The following is a 24,242-nucleotide window of genomic DNA, read 5'->3' on the forward strand; positions in this document are numbered from 1 at the left end:
AAGAAGAAAGAGGAAAGAAGAGAAAAGAAAGAAGGGCAAAGAGAAAGAAAAAAGGCAAGGAAAGAAGATAAAGAAAGAAACAAAAGGAGAAATGGAGGCAGAAAGGGAGAAAGAGAGGGAAGAAGGGGGAGAGGTAAAGGAAGAGCAGAGGGAGGGATGGAGGGAGGGAAGGGAGAGGAGAAGAGGAGAGGAGAGGAGAGGAGAGAAAAGAAGAGAAGAAGAGAAGAGAAGAGAAGAGAAGAGAAGAGAAGAGAAGAGAAGAGAAGAGAAGAGAAGAGAAGAGAAGAGAAGAGAAGAGAAGAGAAAGGAAGAGAAAGGAAGAGAAAGGAAGAGAAAGGAAGAGAAGAGAAGTTTAGGAAGGAAAAGACAAAGAGAAATTTAGAAAGGAAAAGACAAAGACAGGAGGATGAATAACAGGGAACAGGAAGGTGGGAAGGGATGAAAGAGAAAAAAGAGTGGGATTGAAAGGTCCGTAAATAAGTGGGAAAAGGAAAGTAGGAAAGAGAAATGGAAGGATTTCATTTCCAGATTTTCCCATTTGAGAAATAGAAAAGATTTTCTGTGGCTTATTCAAGTCAGGATACCCTGAAGTAAAACATAAGTGTATAGTTGTATGCATTTAGAGTTGCTGTGGACTTTTTTGGAAGCAAGTACAAACATCATAGTATCTTTGAAAACTACCCCGACAATATCAAATATTTGTCTGTTTTGCAGCTGAAAGTTGTGCAAACCAAATTCCACCTCTGCTACATGGAAATCTTTAGGTGCATAAAAGGAACAGTTTCTCAGGTGGTAAATGAGATTATTGGCAACCACTTCAGGAGAGGTCTGCTCAGTGATAATAGCTGAGTACAAGCTTTTAATATGGAGTTATCATTACATTTTGGGAAGGCATGTGAGAGAAAAATTTTCTGCAATGACAATATGCAACTTATTTCCACGCTCCAACCCACATTAAATCCCTCTTATAATGGACAGATACACCCTGGCTCAAGAATATTTACAATTATCCTGCATCATTTCAGGAAAGAATAAGCACAAGAAAGGGGAATAAATGAATTCTGAAGATAAGACCATGAGAAAAAAAAAAACATTTCAGATTTAAGGTTTTTAGATTTGTTTAAGGCTGAGAGGTTATCTGTGCTATTTGGCACTTCCTTTGCATCACCTTTGCCAAAATTATTATTCCTACCAGCCATCTCCTCTACATCATTTGAGTATCTCTCAAACATGTTGTTACTGCAGGCTGATACACTACAAAGACATCTCAATTTTCCTATTTTGCTAGAAGTCTACCTCAGCAAATATTCATTGTGCATAGAGTGTATTGTGCTTTGGCAGGTTCTAATACTCAGGTCAATTCCAGTATGCTCACAAATTTCAGAAAAACTTCAGGATACTGCTAAAGCACTCAAACTTTATGAAATCCTATAGCTATTTAGATAAAGCACAGATGCTCATAAAATGACCAAAGAACAGCTTCTGTCCTGAAAGTAATGCATAATGGTGAAATCATTCTTTTTCCCACCTTATATAAAACAAAACATGATCACTATATGAAATACTATTGCTGCATGCACTTTGTGTTGTGATGTGTCTATATTTCAACAAGGATATGCTTTCAGTAATTAAAAAAAGGAATATTTCTTTGTGCATATTTTACATGTTTTACAATTATTATTATTTTTATGGTGGATATATAACAGACCTCTTTATGTTTTCACAGTCATTAATTATCTCTACAATGTAACCTTGGTTTGGAAACCAGATAATATTATACTTACTGCTCACTGAAGCATTGCCAGTGCTCCATGAAGTAAATTTTTTCAAGAACAGGGTTGGCTGTTTTCAAAGTGGCAATTGTACTACTCTCAATACACAATTCATTGTCTTTTCAGAACAATTTAAAAAAATGTCATGTCAAAATAAAGGACTGATGCTAGCATTAGGCTTTGACAGCTGAAACAGAAGTCAGTTTCAGGAGCCACAAGGCATAGATTTTGCACACCCATATGTAGATATAATAATAATTACTACTAATTTGGGCAGTCACATTTTTTTAAAAAAAACTGAAATTAGTAAATGGCATGTTGCAATGACAAAGTGGTCTATTTAACAGATATAACCCACTTATTGCATAGGTTTTTTGCTCTTGATGCTCATTTCCATACACTTAAAGACTTGCTACTATTGGATAATTACTAATTTTACCAGTTTGTTTTCTGAATTAACACAGAAGAATGTTAGAAAAAATGTCTGGAAGAAAGAAATGTAGAAAAGGAAGAAATGTGCTATTTTCTGATTGAGTAACATTTATTAAAACTTGCAGAATTTTTCTCCTTCCATTAGCTGTAAGGGATATCTATTAGTAATAGCTAATTTAGCACCACTATTCAGCTGCTTTTTTTCAGACCGAAAGGTCTCTTAATTCAACGTGAACATAGCACGCACAGTGCTTGCTGGGGATTCAGAACAATCCCTTCTATTTGTACACATCTTCTCCAAACTTTCCTCAATGGTTGTTCATGTGGCGGACAAGTGTACCTGGTGGTGTAACCTCCTGCAAGATGAGCACCTATTTGCTTCAAACCTTGATAAATACTGAAATTAGAGGAAAACAGACTTAGCAGATTGGTGGAACTTTGCTGAGCAAAGGGAGGCAAGACCTATAAACAAATATTAGATTGAGCTATTGGATCAACCTAGTCAAAAAATGAGGTGAGGAACCTATTAAAATCTCTTCAAACCATAAAACAAATCCAGCTGAGCACATGATGTGATGTGAATAGGAAATAGGGATCAGCTTGCCTATACAGAGAGGCTCTTTTTGATCCATAGCTGTCTGATGAGTGTGAAGGCTGTTTCACTGCAGGTGACAGAAGAGAAGTAGGCAGTAGAAACCGTAGCATGCTCTCCAGGCATACCTCTCTGGGTACCAGGCCAACAGCAAGAGTAATCTCCAGATACAGCGTCCAGAAGAGCTGGTGTGCCCTGAGCAGAGCAACTTAAAATAAGAGAAAGATTACGTTAGCAGCAGCAGTGCATTTTACACAGTATCCTTGGCTTTTATTCAGTACAAACATTTATTGTCCTTTTGGTTTATATTATAATCAAGCAAGATTCATGGAAAGCAGATATCGGTGATGTTGAGATTGTTAGTATTACAAAGATTTTTACTGTTGCTTGAATTTTTAGCGCAATAGTTCTCAACCTCAATAATGGGAACAAAAGACAATATCAATGATAATCTGTGAGTCATATTAAATTTTCATGTATAGCTATAAAAGCTACCTGTTTTCTTAAACAATGGCATGCATATTTTATGAAGCACAACAGGTATTTGATAAACAGAAGTCTTTGTTACTTAGTGGGAATTGTTTATCCTACATGAATTACTTCTCTGAGTACAATTCTAATTGTTTAGTAATGTTATTCGAGGAATAAAATACAGCATTTGAGATATAGTGACCCCTAAGCAGTGAAAGCAAATCACTTGCATGCTTGTGAAGCATCATATCGTCCATCCTTGTTGGTTTTTTATTTGTCCTTAGGCATGACTATGGCCAAGAGACAAGATGTTGCATTAGATGTGCATTTTATCTGATTCAGTACTGACGTGTGTTCTTATGCCATTTTAACATTCCTAACTTTAAACATCTGAAATGTGAAAAAGCAGAGGAAATTTTTTGAAGGAATGTAAACAATTTTTCCTTTGCTTTTTAACCTGCCTTCTCAACATCTTTTGTTTTTCTTTCTAAAATGTGAACACTGCAAAAGATGATGTATTCTTGTGATTCTCCCTGGATATTTTATGTCTGTCAGCTATAATTCCTGCATCCTAATGGTATACAGAAGGAAAAACATTTTTCATTCATTTTTCATTGAAACAAGTTATTTGTTCCTAAACTATTAATTGTATTCACTATTTAATACAATAGTTATTATTCTTTCAAACTGTTCATACAGTATTGTAGTTCCACAGACTTCATTAGACATGGTGGAAACGAGCAGAGACTAAGGCCCTTAGGTTCAATTTTATCTCTAGCATTACACGTAGCTTTAGACTATTTTATGCAGTATGTGAGTAGTTTTAGTTCTATTTAAAAAATAGCCAAATCATAACCTTGTTCCTTAAAAGTAATATTTTGTACATTCTCCCAGCTCTAAGACAGACAATTCTGAATTTCTCCTGAGATGCTTATATAGGTCCCAGTGCTGAAATCTCAGTTACTGTCAAGTAGCATTAGCATAAAAAATGGAACATTTCCAATGTGAACTACTGTTTGGCAGATGATTAGTGGGCAAGGAAAAGGCAATTATTTTTTTTAGCAAGGGATATTGTCATCGAAGATATTTCATCTCCCACACATTTTGGTTGGTAACTTTTTACAATTACACAGTGACAGTAAACACAACCAGTAATTACTTCTTAACAGCCTGGAAATTCTGTTGCAAATACAGAAGTTCACACTTTAAAAACAACTCTCCCACCCCAAACTAGCTGATCAACACTCTGTTTAGAATGAAACTCCACTTTTAAACTTTCACGAAGCAAACTCCTCTGTCTGCTTCCTTTTCTCCTTCCATTACTTGTGCCTGTTTTTCCTACCTTGAGTACCTTTGCACAGCTCCATCTATTCTAAGACTCTCTGCTTGTCTTAGTGTGCTTTCTATAGTGACTACCAGCATTAGACCTTTGAGGGTTTCTGCGCTACTTGCTTATTTAACAGACAAGGAAAATTACAACAGCGTTGAGAAAGGGTGGACAGGATGTGAGATCTCAACTTGCTGTCCATGGGAATTTGGTTAGGCTTGTACAACATGCTCTGTGTCATTCCCATTGCTGGAGCCTGGCAAAATATAGGCACTGGTTTGGCAATATATTATTGTATTCTTTTTCTTTACTCTGTGTGCACTTAGTTTCCGTGAATCTTTAGTGGTTCTGGTGTTGTGGGAGTCCTCCTCTCTGTCCCTGAGATTTCTAAAACACCCCGGGACTCTGCCTCAAATATCTCCTTAATGTGTTGGATATGAGACTCTGAAATGATCATACTCTTATGCCAGTAACAGACAGTTCTTCAAAAAACTCCAAAACTGATTATAAAATCAGTTGCTGACTCATCCTTCTCTTGCTTTTATGAAACTATGTTTGCTTAAAAATCACATTGCAGCAAGCATGAAATATTTATTTAGTCCTTCTTTACTGTACTCGGTTTCATCTGTGTAGCCGTGAGGCTTCTGGCCAGGACGATATCCTTTCTGGCAGGATCTCATAGGCAGATGATGTTCACCATGAGCTTGACAGCATGAGGGAAATTGGCATCAGAAGGAGATGGGGGCAAGCCTGGCTGCCCGCGGGGCTGGTGTGGCTGATATAAGTGATTTCTGCAGTCATGCAAGCCAGAGTGCACATGGCATAGTGTCAGGCCCCCCAATCTTTCTGGACACAAGCCGAAAGGAGCATGAAGACAGGTCCAACTTCACATCGTGGGTGCTCCCCTCGCCCTGAGTCCATATTCCCTACCTGGTCAGCAGATGTCGGACCCTCGTGGGTGCTCTTTCGGGAACGGCTGGACCAGATATACCTGTCTTGATTGTTTCCTGGCCACTTCTGTAGACAGTGGCAGCTCAGAAGGAAACCTGTTCTTCATGGGTAGCATGATGAGACATGAGGTGAAGCTGTCTGAGGATCATCCCAGGGACACTATCACTAATGCTTGTCACAGAGACCGATAGCACCAGGGTAAGGCTGAATGTGAACATGAAGCCCCTGCACTTCTTCAGCACACTGTTGAGGGATCACAGATATATAGATTTCAGTCTTACATATTAAATAAAGCCTCTCCAACAGCAATGAAATATGTAGTACTGAAAAAAAAAAAAGATTAGTTTAGATCACCTTGGTCTAAAGCAGAGGGAAGTTATTTACCTTTGCACCTTACCTTCTTTACCCTAGTGCCACAATCCAAAAGAACGAGTGACAAAGAGATTAATAAAGGTAACAGTTTGCGACGCTATTCACCTTTTCTTGTCAATAATGTCTAAAAGGCTGAAATCTTATTTATTTCACATACATATTTTTTGAGACTCTTTTTTGTTTGCCGCCAGAATTTTCACCGCAACTTGGCTTGGAAAATGGAGTAACTGCTTTGCCAGCAAGCAGTCATAAATAATGCTTATATGGTGATGTTAGAACCCAGTAGATATTATTATCTATTACATGATTGCCTCACAAGAATTCCAAATGCAGACAGTCACAACTCCTTCATTAAGCTGAGGTTACTCAAAGTCATCATTGCAATTACCTTCTATTTAAGATTCAATATAAAAGGAGAGCTAAAAACTTCTCTGGAACATTTAAGTCATCGTTTAACTTTTTGTTGCAGTGCACCAATATTTTAATAACAACAATAAAATAAATAGTTATTCCTCTAACAGAAACAATATTTAACAATACAGAATGATTACAGAAAATTGATATAACAATTAACTTGTATTTTCTTTCCTAAAACAACATAAACAAAGGCAAGACATCACTGGCAACAGTGGCTGTCTCCTTTTTAGTTAATCTTGCCAAAGATTGTCTAAGATTAAAATCCTTTTTTAAAGCATGTGTAGATGTGCTTTGGCTCTTCAGGCATGATCGGGGTATTCATGTTCATCTCCTGTGTAGGCCTTAACTTATTTTACCTAATGTTTAATTCATCTCCATCTTGTGGATTGCAAATTTGATTTTAAAGCCTGAAAAGATACTGCAAAAAGTGGCAAAGGGTGGCAGAGAGATGAGACAGAAAAACATTGCAATGGGAATGCACAGACTGTGCCTAATTGGTCTCATGTGTGAACTCTCTAAGGAGTCCCTGTAATTACACTAGAGATGAATCTTTGTATCTCCCTGAAGGGCTTCTCAGGTTTCCCATGAGGGAGTGAGCAGCCCACTGGCTTTTTGTCAGGTGTTCTGTTTCTGCAAAAAGTAACTTTACATTACTATCCAGATAAGCATGTATTATACAGTGAGTCCTAAATATTCAGAAATTATGAAGAGTTCAGGGCCAGTTTAGCAGCACTGGTACGTGCAAAAGGTAAGGTTTAGAGTACTGATCCGACTGGTAGATATTTCTGAATAACTAGGTAGTGTAAATTAGATTATATGCAATCTATATTGTTACATAACTTTGGAGATAAAATCGGTCTAAATCTGAAAAAAAGAAGTGGTTTTGGAAGAATTTATTCAGATTTTCTTGGAAGCCTGTATGAAATGGCAGCAGAACTATTTTGCATCAAGAGAGTACTAGATGTAATTTTTAAAGAAAAAGGAATAAATACGTCAGCTTGATTTTTCTCTTGGCCCCATATTGGTCTTGGGTAGTGCATTTCATTTTTGCTGTTCCACAAGGAATTGCAAACAGCAGAGGTCAGGATTTAAATTTGCCTAAATACTTTCAGAATGCTTTTCTATTTTAAAAACGATAAGTGTACCAGGATGCACTTATTTATAAATGAGTATATGTTAGTCAAGTCTCCTGTTTCTTCTCTCTTGTACCTTACACAGACAATCTGCAATTCTAATAAAAAATAGAAAATTATTATTTGCTCTTTAAATAGATTTCGTCACTGTTAAAGAAAAAAGAAAAGTAGTGAGAGGTAATCAGATATAAAAAAGCGCAGTAGCAGCATATTTGAAAAGCATGCCAAAATGTATTAATGCAATCTTTCCAACATGTAAATATGCATGGAATAGCTACTGATTTATAAACGAAACTATAAAAAATATCACGTAGTGCTCACTGGCAATAGTTCCATCTCATCTAGCAAGGGGATGAATATGGTCATTAGCAATTAAATACAACTCCCTTAACATAATAATGAAACCCTGTTTGAAGGCATTGGCCAAGTGAAATGAATGACAAAATCCAAAGTATTTTCTGTTATCACTCAATATGCTTGAGAACCGATATATTTCTGAAAAACTATTTCCTTTCACCCCCCCACCCTCCCAGCTGTTTAAGGGAGCATATCACCTGAGCAGCACAATATCAGCATTACTGCAACACAGCACTTCAGAGAGGATGTCAAAGAAGAAAGAAATAGCCCCTAACATCTGCAAGAAAATATGGAAATATATATATAAAGAGTGTAATAATGCATGTTTTTCTATCATGTCACAAAGGAAGCAAAGTAAGAATATAATGTAAGTTTTAGCATGTGCATGCTAGATATAGACATGTAACATCTGCCAATTACCTCCGTGTCATGAAAGGGAATTTTCACCATTGTCAAAAACCAATCATGTTCTTCCCATCATCTTTGAAACATCCCATTTTCATTCTCTTCCTTTCTGCACTCCTCCTTCTCTGCCTTTCATTTCTCTGCAGCAGAAGAGCGAGCTAGGGAATAAATAATGTATGAGGAAAAAAAAAAAAAAAAAAAAAGAATTAAGAGTTTATTTATAAGGAACAATAGTTTAATTCATGAAGCAGTCTTTAAAATGCCTGAGTCTTGCAGTTGTTGGTGAGGGTAAAATCTTATCAGGGTTAGGCATAGAGCCAATATAATAAAGACTCCAGAAGTGAGCCATCAATAAAAGAGGATTTTGACACTCAGACACCTTGCTGGGCTTGTTTTTTTCCTTCAGGCAAGCTTCTCCTTTCTTTCCATTAGCCTGACTCTCCTAGTATCTCCAACCCCTATAAATCCCTGCTCCAGCTCTCCCCGCTGTGTGCTTTTAGGCTTCCACATGGAGGATATCCCGGTGACGCTACACTCACTATTTGCCAGCCTGCAAAATATTAGCCGTGTAAGGAAGGCTGGTTCCAATTCTTTTGTTGGTCACTTACATATGAGCAAGGAACAAGTGGAAGCAAAAGACGTGTGCTCGGTGGACACGTATTAAAGGGCTGACGTACTGCGATATTTCCTACGGCTCCTGTAGATTTCTTTGCTCCTTAACATCAGTGTTGCTTTATCAGGTATGAATCCTCAAAATGGTTGCCATCCCCTACAGCGACTGAACCCCCTCCTTGATGGGAGGTGACCCTCTGCACGTCCGACCTACCTGGGGGGGCCGGGCCAGCGGGGTGCTCGCTCGCACCCCAGCTTTCCTCTCCTCCCCCCAGCAACAGCTCTCTATTTATACAAACCAACAGGGAATGGTGTCAGGAATCAATTAGCAGGGAACTTCTGAATGCAGAAAGTTACTTGTTGCCTAGCAGCAGCCCAGCAAGCCGGGCTTGACTTTGATTCATTTAACCCTAAACGAACCGGGGCTGCCAGATTATTTTTTCCTCATCACCTTCCAGTGCTGCCTCAGTTAATCCGGAGGGATGAGATGCCTGAAGTCTTCCCTGCTGCTTTCAGGCAGGTCCTCGCCTCCATGTGGTTGACCAAAAAGTGCTGTGGATGGAATTTGTGGTGCTTGGTTTCAAAGGAACCCCGCGGCAGGCTTTCCAGGACGCCGAGCCTCGGCCTTGGAGAGGGAGTGAAACTCCCCTGACTTCCAGAGCCGGGCACTGGCTGGCCTGGGCAGCTCCTGAGCCACGGGCCAGGATGGACACGGCTCAGGAGGACAGGCAGGCTCCCACCAAGGACCAGCAAACGCTGAGTTACACCTCTGCTGAAAATTTGTGCCTTGGTCTCTGTTCTTCTTCCTTAATAATTAATTCAGCAAAGAGGAAAAGACTGTTCATTTGCATAACTAAATTTTTCAGTCACAGCAATCAGCCTATTAATAGAAACCCATCTATTTGTCTATCGACTTACATAAACCACTGCGTTGTCTTATAAGAAATGATATTTTGAAGGTCAGTAGCCCATAAACAACAGATAGAGAGGCAGAGAAATAGCTTGATCCCCTAGCTCAGAATACATTAAACCAGACTTTATAAATAATATATATCAGTCACGGAGATTAAGTCCGTGCTTTACTTTTCAGCACTACATGAGAGTTTCCAGGGAGACATAGTATATGTTCACAATAACATCAACATCAAATGGGAAAAAAATGACAAGGAAATTTTTAAAAGCTGCTATATTATGGCTGTATAGTGAAATCGGTGCCGTTTAATCAAATTAGTAGGCTGCCATGCTGAAACATTTTACTAACCAATGCAATGGATTCATGCCAAAAAGACCAGTTATACCACTCCTGTTCACAAGCTGTCTGAAAATGAACAACATATATTTAATACCCTGTCATCTTCACCCATATTAGGACTTCAAACAGAAATGTTTCTATTATGGCTCCATTTTCAATTAGAGTATTTAATAGTCAACTGTTCTACCAGAACATCCATGCTTATTATTTGCCTACAGATGATTTGTGACAGGGGAAAAAGTCTGAGCACTGCCTCTTCAGATGTTTGAAGCAATTTCAGTACTGTACAGATTACATTTTTTTCTCATTATAGGATTGCTTACTACCTTTCACCAGATGAGGCCAGTGTCTCTTTCTTCATTTTCACCTCTAACAACATTATTTAGATGCAGCTCTGGGTACAAGAAATTTGGTCCTAAGTAAACGGAGAGTATTTGGTTTGAATAAATAGCAGGTTAAACTGAAGACGTGCCACTCCACCTAGGGAAGCACTTCCAAAAGCTACTCTGTCCTCTCCACAGAAGAGCAAGCCAGATGAAACCAGTCTCTTTCCTCATTCCTGCACATCACAACCTGTATTCTCCTCCCTCAAAAGACCAGAGCCAAGGATTTCCTTGGGGCTTCTCTATGTTCGGTCTAGCTTACGCACAAGGTGACAGGCAACAGTAAAACTAACAGGATATATGTAGGAAGACAGGCCAAAACCCAAGAGATGAAATCTGAAATGTGTCAGGAACACAGCCCTGCCTTGGGGGATTTTTTAGGGGAAATAAACACAATGCAAAAGTGATTGAAAAAAATGACTACTGAACATGCCCTCAAGGCCTCTAATGTGAATTTAAATTAATAAAGTCTGAAAAGTCTTTATGTAAAAAGCTTGATAAGATGACTGCCACTATTTAAGACTATTCTTTTAGAAGAGCAAAATCAATTCACTGTTCCATGACAGCCGGCTGAAGTCACATAGAAGTAACAGGATGTAAGAAATTCAAAGGAAACAGGTACAGACTATTGGGTCCAGGCATCAGAAGACCTATTTAAATGCTTGGGCACAGAAGCTTCAAATGGCCTTTTAAAATCTGTGTTATCACATTGATCAGTCCAATTTCCCACCAATGTATATAACTTTCAGCAACAAGACAAAGACCATTGATGCTGTAGTCTTTTGCTTTTGGTAATGAGGGATGAAACTCTGCAGCCAGAATGCGTTTCTTGAGTGAAAATGACGACACAATTCAGACACAGCAGTCTGACGGTTAGTGAAAGGAAGATTAAGGATGAGAAGGCAAGACTATTCGAGTGATCTAACTTGTCATATGCATAATTCATATCCATACCAATCAGAACGACAAAACAAAATGGTTTAACAATCCAGGAACATATTGATATACAGACATCTGCCTGCCCTTTCGCACTTTCAGAGGACAACTGTCTTGATGAATCGTGATAGCTCATAGCTCAGGCAGAGACTCTGAACGACCGCATGCTATTGCAAGTTGACCAGCGCTGTGTGCACGCCCAGCAGCACACTGCCGTACCAGCAGAAACCCGAGTACTGGTGGGCTGCAGGTTTCACTGGGGAGTTTCTGAAAACCGGCCATGATTAAATGGGAACATAACCTTCCCTGGTTTATTTCCCCAGGTACAGAATGGGAACAGTAACTAATACCAGCTTCACAGAAGCGTTATTTGCATTAGCAACAGAGAATTTTTCAGACATTACTGTAGTGAAACCGTAGCAATAGCTAAGAGAAATCTATTTCTGTTCAGCCTTTTTAAGCAACAACTTTTAGAGATGATTTAAATAGTGAAGTCAACCTCATTTCTAGCTGTTAACACATGGAAACACATCACTCTTCTTTGCCTACCTAACAGTGAGGTTGGAGACCTAAATTGTTCCCAACTTTGCCAGAGACTCAGTGACACAAGGCATTTCATTTTTCACATCTTTGCTTCCCTCCCCCATAAAATTGGGATAAGAGTACTTACGAGAATGTGGTTGTGAGGCTTTATTAATCAATATCTCCATGTAGTTTGAAAACCTAGAAGTATTACACAAAATGCAAAGTGCTACTTAATCCCACTTCATTCTTCAGTCTGCTGCCACAATTTCCACCAACGGTATTGTAAAAAGCTCTCCGTGCCTTAGTGCACCCGTATGCTTATTTAATAAGCCACCCAGAATTTTTCCCCACCCCAGCAGTGATTCTCTTCTCCATCCACATATTCCCCATATTTGTTTTGCATAGTTTTCCTCACAGATTCATTTTCTGCTTTTGGGACACTCTTTATATTTCAGAGACATTTTGAAACAGCAAGCCCAAAGAGGCATTTTTAATAAGAAATTCTTACTTTTTAACTTAAAAAAGAAAATCAATTCCAGATCTTGATAGGTTCCTAAATAGGTTGTATATCTGGCTTTAAAGCATATCATCTGATGAGTTTATTCTTGATGACAGTGAAATGCATGTGGGTTTAATCTAATATAATGTGCTGGTTTTGGCTGGTATAGATTTAATTTTCTTCCTAGTAGCTGGTATGGGACTATGTTCTGGATTTGTGCTGAAAACAGTGTTGATAACACAGGGATGTTTTCGTTACCGCTGAGCAGTGCTTACACAGAGCCGAGGCCTTTTCTGCTTCTCCCCCCACCCCACCAGCGAGGAGGCTGGGGGGGCACAAGAAGTTGGGAGGGGACACAGCTGGGACAGCTGACCCCCACTGACCCAAGGGATGTCCCAGACCATATGGTGTCATGCTCAGCAGATAAAGCGGGGGAAGAAGGAGGAAGGGGGGGACGTTAGGAGTGATGGTGTTTGTCTTCCCAAGTAAGGGTTACGCGTGATGGATCCCTGCTTTCCTGGAGATGGCTGAACACCTGCCTGCCCATGGGAAGTGGTGAAAGAATTCCTTGTTTTGCTTTGCTTGTGTGCGTGGCCTTTGCTTTACGTATTAAACTGTCTTTATCTCAGCCCATGAGTTTTCTCACTTTTACCCTTCTGATTCTCTCCCCCATCCCACTGTGAGGAAGGTGAGTGAGTGGCTGCGTGGGGCTTAGTTGGCCACCTGGGGTTAAAGCACAACATATGAGAATTAATTAATCTACTTTTTTAGGAGTTACTGGTTTGAGTCACAACTATTAAACCAATAAAATCTGTACTGCCAATCTACAAATGCTGCGTAAGTTAGATGCTTTATTTCACTCTTCCCTAGTGTGACAGCAATGTTACTCAACTACTATAGGTGATTTCATTAGGTGTAACTTTAAAAAAAATTAGGCATAATAAGCCAATTTTGAAAATTAGATTGCCAGAAAAGATAAGAGCAACAAGCCAGCAAAAACTTAGGTGTTGATATTTATTTTCATGTCTTTGCAAAATCTTTCTTACAGATTTATATCTACAGCACACAATTTTGCTTCATCAATACATTTTTAATCTGAATGTGTGGAATTACACCCACTCTTTCTGAGTCATCTTTAAATCTAAGCTGTATTAATTTCAGCTAACTTGAGGAGGACATGTGTTTACTAATGATGCCCAAATGCTGGCACTAAGTAACAAGTTAGCAAGAAACTTCATTCATTTCAAAAGCTCTGGGTTCCTGGTAGGCATTTCCTGCATATTCAGTTAGTAAAAAAATCTTCAATTAGCACTAGAGGGCATTGGAAAAGAAAATAGAGAGTTAGTGTGCACTGAGATGCAAATGCTTTTAGCAGTGAAAAGGAACAATTTCATGCCAGCCTGCACCAAAAATGAGCTTATTCTTTTTTTTTTCTTTTTCACTGTTAGAGATTTACATTTTAAGTGAAGGCCTGAAATGTTAGCAACGGGGTTGCATTATTTATTTTCACTAATGGATCTACCTGTAGCCCTGATGATGTCACTAGTAAAAAGAAGTCATATTTTACATTTGCATGTCATTTTTCTTCCCCAAAATACTTCTCAGCCTGTATGCATTTTAGACCTAGGGTCAAACATCAAGGATCTTCCTTTTTTTTTTCTCTTTTTTTTTTTTAATTGAAGCTTCTGATTAAATCAATGATCAGTGTATTAGTTTTCTCTTTAGTAAAAAAGTTCTAACTTCTAAACAGAACTTGCAAAATATAAATATTCTGGCTTTTACGCATAATTTAGCCCATGAAGGAAGAAAAGAATAGAACAGAATAAAGTTTACAGAAGCAAGATCAGCTGGGTATGCTCAGTAAAGAAGCTCCCATATTACCTTAGCTCAGATGTATATTTGTCCTAATTCACTTGCTGAGGTTAGGACGTACATCATGAGATTTCCAGTCAACAGGTTAAAGTTTGGAGGAGTTACCTGAACAAGGCACTAACTTTTATACCCTGAATATAGCACCTAGCAACCATGCAGGATCATGACCTGAGGGTGTGCATAGGTTAAGGCAAATTCTTTGAAGGGATGAGCTGGATGAATATTTGTGCATCTTGTAAACAGAAAGTTGGGGCATTAATACTGAAAGACTTGGTCCCACGGGACAAATACAGGCCCTGCTTCTACTGACTTTAATGGCTGTTGAGTTTTCAGCACTTTACAGAAGTGACCCACAAATTGGGCGGATGGCAGAAAAATCTAACAAATGCATCAAAGTAGAAAAAAAAATTGGGAAAATAGCTTGAAATAGATTATGATCAATACAAGTTTTAATACATGCGTAATGTTGATATACTCAGCTGTGGGGCTTTTTTCATATTTGCACTATTCATACTACAGTTTCATACTATTGCATGCCTCAATCTGTACAGCAAGAAACTGTAATAAAAATGTGGTAAAAAAATGTCAAGTCCCAAGCTGAGTTCTTAGTTCTTATAATTTATCTTTATACCTCCCAGAGGCAGTTTCTACAGCCATGTCTTCACATTTTTTAACCATGATGCAGAGCTTGGTAAGGGTCTTCGGAAAACCAAAATTATAATCATAAGTGATGTTTCTCTTTATATACTGGGTAGCTGAAATGTTTTTAAAGTAAAATTCTAGTTGTTTAAAGTCGAATGAGAACATTTTTGAGAATTTTGAGCTAATTTCATTTAGTTTTGAATTGGAGTCTTATCTGGCTGATTCAGTGACATGAATGAAATTTTATTTCAGAGCTACAGCTAAACTAAAAAGGTTTCCAGGACAGTTACTGACTCACAGGATGCATCTACAATAAATTATTTGGTTTAACACCCAAGATTAAGCTTTAAAAAAATTAATTTCCATTTGGTCATGATATATCCTGGTAGTAGGTTACAGAGTGTGCAAGTGGGAAGCAAACTATCCATTAGAAGATTAATGAATCATATGGTAATAATGCATAAGTGTAGTTAAGTAGTAATAACATTTGCAAACTACTCACATATTTTTACTTTCCATCATAACACTTACATAGAGTAAATGTGGGTCGAATACAACTTCCACTTTACAGAATGGAAGATTAACAGAGAAAGACTCCTGTGGTTTGTCAGGCAGTAAATATGCAGTTAAAACTCAAGGTTTTCACACATCCTAGCCATATCTGCTTGCACTGCGACATGAAAAGATAAATTTCTTTTAACAACTAGTCCACTTCTGTGTTTCTTTGGAGAAAATAAGAAAGTCATTTTAATTCCTATTTTATATATATATATAATATATATATAATAATATAAACATGTATCTGTCACTGCCTAGCTAGCTCAATCTAACATGAGGTGCAGCAAACTTTCATTTTAACAAGATACGACCTTTGATATTAAGAGCATCTGGAGTCCTCTTCCTATTTGTGTTCTTAAATGGTAAGCTCATCAGATAAAGTCCTTTTTATTTGAATATGAATTATTTCATTATGGCACCCCCAGGAACAGATGGGGGTATGTTCTAACCATTCCCATTCAGGCAAAACTTTCACTGTGTGTAGTTTATTTTCAGAAAGCATGTGGGATCAGAAAATTTAGGAAAGCTGATATTTGTTAATCTTTAAACTGTTTAATATTATTTAATGGAAGCAGTCAGTATGCTTTAAAGGGCTTTGAGCGAGTTCCACATCCGAGTAAAGAAAAAGATGTACTTTTATTTCATAGTTCGATGCAAATAACTGATTTCCAAGAAACAATGGTCATGGTGAGGGGGTGGAACTAGATAATCTTTAAGGTCCCTTCCAACCCAAACCATTCTATGATTCTATCAATTACTGGAAAGATCTTACACTGAAATTCAAAATAAATGTTACACTTGCATCAAAAATAGCATAGTTGGGCTAACCAATGATTTTTTTCTCTAATAAATAGTGAAATAATTCAGACCTCAAGATAAAGTTAAATCAATCTGACAAATAAAACACAGAATTTATTACTCTTGCCCAGTCTCTCCATTTCAAGAATGAATAAGGAATGAAGGGTTTGGAAACTTGTTGTAGTGATGTTTCAAATTTATGCTTGCAGATTCAAGTCACTCACTTCATACTGGTATGCTTTTGTCATAAGCTGACTGGCTTCATGATTGAAACAAACTACCTGCAAGGTATGGAGATTGGTTAAAAAATAGAAATAGCTAGGCTGCACATAAAGCCAGACTGAAATAACTATTGCTCATTAGTGATGCATTTGTCTGCATGGTGAAAAAAAGCAAATATTGGGTAAAGCAATTAGCCTGAGCAGTGCTTCTTCAAGCCTATGCATTGTCATGGCTGGCCTTGGATTTCGTTCCTGTTTAAGAATTCCACAAAGCCCCTATACATATCATTTGTGCTTCAACATACGGATTGTATAGAAAGCCAGAGGACTACACTATTGGAGCTGCAGAGAGGACTGCATTTTCTACTGTGTCTCAAGTTTTTGGGACAGATTGTTTTCTGTGCAAATAAAACTGGTGTAGGGGAGAAGTAAATTCCCTGAGGTTTCTCTTACATGCAGAGTTGGTACTTAATTGATCCCTTAGGGGGTACTTTGCCTGGCACAGAGAAAGTGACCCCTGAGATACACAAAACCCAGATCTCTCTCCTGAGTCCAGCTATGGAGCACAGGAACTTTGAAGAAGTTATAGTTTTACTATATGTACTGGAAAGCACTAACATAGATATCACAACCATACAAATACTAATACTACTACTAATAATATTGTTAACATGCACCATGATCTTGAAAGAGGTTATTAACCTCAAAGGTCTGAAGTGGGAGGAAATCCTCCTTCTCTGTGCAAGCTTCTGTATATCTTGAATCCTCCTGCTCCCACCTACTGACAGCTGTTATAGGTGCCAGAAGGCAAAGTTATCTTCCCCTTCTTACAGTAATTCATTAGTTACATTTTTTTTCCAAAGCCCGTCTTCTACCCTTTTTTTTTTCCTGAGAAGCTCATACATCTACACTACATTGCTGGAGACACCACTGGAGTGACAATGCCTGCATGTCCAAAGTGCCTTGGCCTTGGAGGGTACTCAGGAGGCTGGGGAGGAAGAGTAGTAAGAACATCTATCATGTTTGTGCTTTCTTGAAGCAGAGGAGTGTCAGTGAGACATCCACACAAAAGGTTTCACATGTGGACACAGCAACAAGGAAAAAACATCCCACAGATGATGGCTTTCTACCTTGAGTAGATCAGTATGTGTACCATCGTAGACAGTCAACTCTACTGCCTGGACCTCTGATTCAGCATTTCCAGGCAAATACTGGTCTGGGGCTTCCACATGACTAAAACCTGCTTAGCAGATTAGCATGAAAACTTGAGGTCTTACCATCCAATTATCATGTGCTTGGATGACCAGCAATTGCATTTAGGAGAACCTGTACTTTTGTCTCAGCAGCCACTGCGAGCAGATGTAACCGGTGACACCCTGGGCACATCCTGACTCTGCTCTTGCTCAGCGTGTTATTTCTTATGGACATGACTCTTGCTCAGAACCAGATGGATGGCCAAGAGAAACTGGACAAAATAGATTTTTGCTACAAATAGGCACATATACCTTCACATTCTTTGCGCAGGCATGCTCAGCTGTTGTCTCGCGTAAAGCCCTCACTCTTAACGCCTGCAGGACGTCCCTGTGCAGGTGTTTTATGGGTGATCCAGGATGCCTTAAAGGAAGAGTCTGAAAAACTCAGAAGCCACCAGAGTTCCCATCAGTGGTTCGCCCTTCACCCCCACATCCCACCCTTGTGTGACAAGGCCCTGAGGAGCAATGGTGTGGGGCAGGCAGGTCCCTAAAACCCAGCCCACGTGGTGCGGTCACAGGCTGCGTGTGGTGCACACAACCTTCAGTTAGTGCCTGGGAGGAAGCACTGGAAGGACCTTGCTGAGGTAGCCCTGAAACTCCTGGTGGTCCACAGAGAAGGGATCAAGCTGTTGCCATCCGTGGGAGGAGGAATATGGGGATATAATGAATTTGCTTATACAGCTGCTTGAAGGGCAGATGCCAAAGGGCCCTTGAAGGGCCTATCCCTCAGCAAGGGCCACTTCGTCTCCACTAAAGCATCCTCGCAGAGCAAACCGAGTGGAAAGAATTTCCTCTAACAGAGCAGCTTTCCAAAATCCCAAGCCAAATAGGCAAGATAGAAAAACTCCCTGAACAGTTTATTTTGCTGATCTTCCTCTCAGGATACCTCTGCTCATTTTTACCTCCATGGAAAAAACTTATTCATGTATTAAATGAGGCAGGTATAAAAACGCGTGTATTATTTACACATAAACCTTCTTTACTTAAACCTTTGGCTTATGCAGCTTTTTCTTTCTCTTTTTTTTTTTTTTTTTTTTTTTTTTTTTGTCTTTAGAAGGAAAACCAATACTGTATTTACTGTATTTTAATCTGTATCAGATTTGCACATGACATTTTGCTGTGTTAAAGAAAGCACGTAATTTAGTTATTTAGAGTTTAAATAAATAAAATAGAAGCATGTTGCCTCTACTGAAATGAAAAATGCAAATTGTCAGCAGATCCAAACTTCTTTGGTGTTAGCCTGTCTTTGAGGGAAACATATGCAATAGGTTTTAGTATTGAACTGATAAATTCACCTGTGGTAAGGAACAAACATAATATTTATGCTTTTGACCTCAGTGGACATTTTGTCTCATTGTATAAATTTAAATTGCCTCATTATATAAATTCTAAATGTATTGCCTCCTCTTCGCACATTAGTATTTCTTTGGCAAAATAGGTGACTGGTTATCATTTCTAAGGGATGGAAAATTACTGGTATTTTTCAGGTTTGGAAAAGTGCCAGCTTATTACTTTCCCCTTATTTAAATTTTTCCTACATTCATCATTTAATCTATTTTTCTTCTGTTCAAATGTGGTTTTCCCCTGTATTCTCTCACATGTATCTCCTTCTTTAAGATGTTTTGAGTAACTATTTCAATAGAAACTTTTTGTAAAGTCATATAGTTTTGAGACTATATTTTCACTAAAAATACTTCATGTTATGGTGTTCATCACCTCTCTTCCAGGTCAATAATACTATAAATAAAGCTATTTTAAACAGTTTAGTTTAGATCACAGTCAGCTTCCAGACTTGACAGATGAATACCTAGGATAAGGACATACGAAATTCTTTTTGTATTATGACATTTACTTGCTGCATAAAGCAGCAACAAGCAATAATATTTTCCTGATCTTGGATTAAGCTTCCTCAATGGCTTCATTCTCAGCTTTCCCATCTTTCTCTTGGGAAGGCGGCACTGAAATACAAATTATGTGCTAGCATAACTGAAGGTTTTGTATAGGAGACCTGAACAACATGCAGATTTGCTGGCCACACCTCTGTTTTCAGCTGGGTCTCCCCACAGTATACTCCTCACACAGCTAAATATACACATGGCAGGCAGCCTGGCCTCCCAGTTTTTTGAATGCAGACTGCCTACAAGTTTTTCCTTCCCAGTCTTCTGGAAGCTTGGTCTAGGGTCTAATAATGTGTATTCAATCAGGCATCAAATATCAAGGTCTGCTTTCTTCACATTGCCAAAACCCACTCAGTTCAGCTTGGGTGAGAAATTACAACAAATTAAGTCTGTATGTTCATTATTATGTGTTCTGTGAGATGAGGATCAGGGATTTTGGTTCCCATCCCCATAACATAGACATAAAACAAACTAAGCCCAAATTTCTTTCCTTACTAAGACTAAATGTGAATTTAGTCAAAACAGCCTTTGACATCAATAAACATTTAAGTCTATTGTGCATGTGAAATGTGCATGTAAAATGTGTGCAGTAAATTAAAAGGAATTTAATAAATTCACAAAGTATTAATTTAATTGGCTGATAAGATTTTACAGAAAGAAGGTTAAAGTCAATCCCTTTAATTTCTCATATTTAAGAAAAAGCCCCGGCATAGAGCCTTGAGGCATGCCCTAAAGTTCAAAAGCAGACTCTCAAAGCAGGTTTTGGAATAAATTCTCAATATATGGGTTTTAATAAGCTTTGCATCGACTTTAAATTTGGAGCTTGTTAATTCATATCAAAACTTGACTCTGAAATGCTAAAGCATATGGAAGTAGCTAAAGCCAAAGCCATGTGGCTTTCATGAAAAAAAAAAACAAAACATTTTAGCTGTGATTTTCCTACATTATTGAGAATCAGGAGCAATTTGGGGGATTTTTTATTATTATTTTTTCTGAATTTGGAAATAAGTTAGAGGCTAGTACAAATGACAAATTACTGTCATAAGCTACTAGAAAGGAATATTGCTGTGTTTGCATCCAGCTACATAGTACAATAGCTTAAGTTTTCATTGGTGCTTTCATATTCAAACCCCAGAAGAGTACTTCACAACAGTACTTGTATCTTCAGACAGTGTGAAAGGTTGCAGAAACCTCAAGCTGAATGAAAAATGGCTGAAGAAATATGCTTGAATGTAGTCTTTCTTTCTTGCATGGGCTAAAGAAATCTGGAAATTAGGGAAAGACAGAAATAACTTACAGAACTACATGTTCATTTTTATAGGTCAGCTTCTAGTGAAAGGATCTTCAAAAGAATGCTAGAGAGCAAGCATGATTGATGAGAGGGAAAATTAGATAACCAAGCTTGTGCATCACCATAAACAATATTTGTTTTTAAGCTTCTTAGTTGTAAATAAATGGACATGATCTTGCAACCTCTGTCATCTTCATCACAGTATTATAAATAACTGCTAGATCACAACATCCCAGACCAGGAGATTTTTTGTTTAGAATTTGTGAGTTGTCAGACTTACTAACAATCATGTCTGTGCGTGTGTTTTTTTCTTCAGGCCCAGCAACATATCATTGTCCTAATCAAAATGCAGCGACATTCAGTTTAAAAGTGGCTGTTTAAAAAGTAAACACTTGAATAAAGACTAAAGTATGAAACATTCTTCCAACAAAGGGAAAAAGTTTAAGTTGTTTTAATCTGATGCAAGTTGGTGCTGCAATGGTTTGAGCAGGCAGGCTGAAACATGGGCTTGGTACCAAAGAATAGGTTAAATAGCCATGTCCTGGACTTCTGTCTTCAGTGTTTGAGAGGAACAGAGATCTTTTAAATCACGTCTGATTCTGGTCTTACCTCAAGCAGCCTTCCAGGGGTAACAATTGGGATAAGATCAATCTCAGCATGTTGTGACTAGCTCCAGCTGACTAGAAGAAAAAAAGCACAGTATGTTTAGGATGCCTCAGTCGTACGGTAACTGAAAGCTTTGCTTCCTGATAAAACATGAACAGCTTTTCCTAGGCCTCTAATTCCATCTCTTCAAAATGTTAATTTACAGCAATTTTTCTTAATATAGGGCTATAATGGTGGCTGTAACGATGGCTTCATGTTTCAGTGAATACGAGCTTTGTCTTGTTCCATATTCAATCTCTCTGGATGATAAGTTTTATTATGCACATTGACAGAAGTCAATGTCTGTTTGCTATTTCAGTTTTATATGTTACCAAGCCTGAACACAGAGAAATTAAGTTGTTAGCTCTATTATGATGCAGTTTGGATTTGAAAAAGAAAAGAGAGGAAAGTAAAATGGGCCAAAAAACCACAACAAAAATACATAGCAACAAGCATTAAGAGACTGACTGTAGCTCAAAGAATGAACAGAATTTGCCACACAATAGAAATGGGAGGAAGCTTTATAGGGCCATTGAATTTAGAATAAAACATTTGCAGGAGAAGGAATTAAATGTTCTGAAGAACTTCTGGGACAAAATAAAGGGAAACACTGAGTGCAAAGCCTTGTCAGATTCAGAGATGTATTCCAAAAAGTATTCATATTGAATGATCAGGGAAAGAGCTCAGGAAGAATTTTGGTCAGAACAGTCAGAGCTGAGCCAGGCACAAGGAGCCTGTGGAAGGATGGCACCCAGGAAATGCAGTAGAATAAGAAAGTGTACCACAGAGCTGGCATGTCTCATTGTAAGTCCAGCAAAGTAGCTCTGTCTTTCCAAAGTAAAGGAGATCTTGTGCTGTGCAAAATTTAAAAGATGCCTAAGACAAACAGGTGAGGAACTACAGCAGCTGAACAGTACTAAATATTGTGAGATACACCTTAATAGGAAAAGGTTGGACAAGAAAATGTTATCATTATGATTACTTGTTTTGTGAACATAACACATTCCTCACAATTTACACAACAAATATATAAACCTATATATAAACCTAACTCTATTTTCAGTGCTGTGCAAAGCCCATGGCCTTCAGGGAAACCTAAATAGACTCCTGAATTAGTGACCCAATGTCTCTTCAGTTCTTTTAAATTATATTTTTCTCTGCAAATAATATAAATGTTCTTTAGTATAGTATAGCCATATTATATATTTCTTATAATAATAGTTTGATGGAACTATTTATATTTTTTAGATTATTATATGTAATTAATATTAAAAACACCAGTAATGAATATCTGTGTATGCCTGCTATCTTGAGGCAAGGAACATAGGTTTCTGTTTCAAATGAAGGTTGATGATGGTAAATGAGGCACCAACAGCTCCAAAAAAAGAGCTGAAGATTGCTGGTGGTTAGAGCCTAAAGCCCATGGAACAGAAATGCAGGAATTAGTACATTTCATTTTTAGGTTTGGCTGGTATTAAGAGTGAAATCGAAGCTGGAAAACACAATCTTCCATTTATTCCTCTATAGATAATAAACTCTAAAAAGCAGTGCATGCAGGTAGTCTTTCAGTGACTCAAACCTGGAAGACATTAACTGGGGCGTACAACCTGCAAGTGGCTCTTTGAGAACTGGCCCTGCCACGTGCTGAGCCATGGAGAATGAGGTTGCTCCCCCATTGGCAAGGTAAGGATGAGGCTACCCATGACTTCAGCATCCCCAAATTGTCACAGTTAGTCAACTCAATACTTCTAGGTAGCAGATAGGTTCACTCCAGGCAGTACTGTAGCATTGAAATGGCATGTTTTCCTGTTTGAGAGGAGATTACTCACTAACTTCTAGGGCACCAAGTAATTTGTTGTGCAATTAGGATGCTTGTGAACACAGGTGCTTTTAAAGCAAGCTAACTACAGTTGTCCCTGTATAGCTTCCTTAAGCAAGGAATAAAATGTTTTCTCTTAATTAATCCACTTACTTTCTGGTTTTCGACTGCAAGGGAAAACGCTTGCTAAATTGGCTTGGATTATGTTGCATTTTGTTGTACTTTTAAAATATTACTTTAATAACTGCTTCTTCTGAAAACTGGTAATCACTTCTGCAACGTCATCTGAAATGAATGAGAAGACAGTGCTAACACCATTAAATATTTTCTCTCCAGTTATTCTGTCTCTGAATTTTTAAATGCAGTCAAAACAAAAGGGTTGCTGCCCAGAGTACTGGCAAGCTAGTGATGGGCAAAAGAGGAGCACAACCCCTAAGAAAGTGACAACACAAGCAAGACACAGTATTTGCTGGTGTTTACCTGCCAGGGCATCCACAGTCTGCTCCTATTAGATTATACCACAGTTAGTTAGTGTTATGGAAGATGTGTACCCAGTCCTAGTCAGAAAACTTGCCTGCTTATTTATATGTATCGTGCAAACAGAACAGTTGTAAGTAATAACGATGGAGTGATAAATACTATTTTGTATATGCTTTGCAGACATTTAACTATTCACTGAAGGGCAGTGAAGGCTTCTTGATAACCCACGTTCCCTGCTAAGCAGAGTAACTGTTAAAGTGTTGGGGATTGAAAGGAAGAAGGGAAATATTATTTTGTTTGCTGAAAGACTTGTTAAAGATTTTCATTAA

The 24,242-nt window shown here is 38.2% G+C and overlaps 1 long non-coding RNA gene across 1 annotated transcript; it reads right to left on the reverse strand.

The window, feature by feature from the left end:
* Positions 1-604: 604 nt before the first annotated feature.
* LOC126052883 (uncharacterized) lies at positions 605-12,133 on the reverse strand. Its single transcript, XR_007510175.1, has 5 exons — positions 12,083-12,133; positions 9,293-9,647; positions 8,245-8,387; positions 5,525-5,788; positions 605-3,004 (listed from the first exon to the last, which is right to left on the reverse strand). It is a non-coding gene; the product is annotated as an uncharacterized LOC126052883 (long non-coding RNA).
* Positions 12,134-24,242: the final 12,109 nt, after the last annotated feature.

Source organism: Accipiter gentilis, chromosome 3 (assembly GCF_929443795.1).
Source record: "Accipiter gentilis chromosome 3, bAccGen1.1, whole genome shotgun sequence".
In the NCBI taxonomy this organism is placed as follows: Eukaryota; Metazoa; Chordata; class Aves; order Accipitriformes; family Accipitridae; genus Astur; species Astur gentilis.